Here is a 1,253-nt window from a genome sequence, read left to right on the forward strand (position 1 = left end):
GGCTGCCATCTTTTTTCCAGTGTAAATACCAGACGAGTACCGACCAGAGTCCGCTTCAACAACAGCAACATGTAAATGCCATGAAGGACATGTTCTGTACAACATGTGAATCTCGAACATGCTAACATCCACACCCACACATGCACGCACAGGCATGAGAGAGGCCTTTGCACACCGCACAGCGACACAAGCTGGAGCGTATGCAAACCTGAACCTCCCTGCCCAAACCTGTGCTTTGTGTGTGTGTGTGAAGCCAACAAAACCTGCAGAACAAACGAGCAGTTGTTGATTTGAATAAGAAATGACAAAAACTTCATTGTGCACGTACGTGGCCGGCTCGTGCGGACTGTTTAAAACTCATTAAAAGTTGTATTCGGATATAAAAAAAAAATCATAAAAACATATTGGTCTGTGTAGAGTTTCTATACATGTTGTGTTTGTAAAAATGAGATGACATGAAAAACAAAAAAAGGGAAAAATATTCTGGCTTCCATGTCATTTTTGGGGTTGATAGATAATTTTTGGGGAGATGGAGATGAAGAGGATGAATTGGACAATGGAGATGTGTAAAATAAAATTTAAAAAAAAATGAAAAAAAATCAGAAAATAACCCAACTGAAAGAAGAGAAGAAGGTGAAAATAAAATAGAGAAAAATGTCGAGAGCCTAAAAATGACTACAAGTGTTCCATTCACTGTTGTAAGTGCAATGAGCTAAACTTCCTGTTTCCCCATTGTAAAACCTTGTGTATGTTTCCGTGTATTCCTCCTGTAAATGGGTGTAGTAGACCTGGTGCATCATGCCATGTAATGTGATGAATGACAAATTATGACCTTACAATACATTTCAATCAGGAAAAATAAATAAAAGACAAATACATAAAAACAAATCTCTGTTGTGAATGCTTGTGTTTTAGTTTCTGATGTTTCTGTAACTGCGTCCTGATTTGAAGTCATTTTTCACTCTTCATTTGGAAGAAGTGTTCAACAAAAGGCACCTTCTGTCACTTTAGGACAGTGGTTCTCAGACTGGGGCCACCACGTGTTCAGTGCTAGCTAGGAAATGTCAGCAAGCTAACACATTAATGCTGTCCCTGCTAAACCTCAGCACGGCCATCGGGCTGCAGTGAGAATCCAAAGATTCAGACAGAAGGACTAATGAAAACCTCCTGATATCCAATGTGTCGTCGTCACTCAGTATGGAGAGTTGTGCCTCAGTATTTATTCTAAAAAGAAGGAGACGTGGTCAAAAAAA

The sequence above is a fragment of the Chaetodon auriga genome, chromosome 10, assembly GCF_051107435.1.
Source record: "Chaetodon auriga isolate fChaAug3 chromosome 10, fChaAug3.hap1, whole genome shotgun sequence".
NCBI lineage: Eukaryota > Metazoa > Chordata > Actinopteri > Chaetodontiformes > Chaetodontidae > Chaetodon > Chaetodon auriga.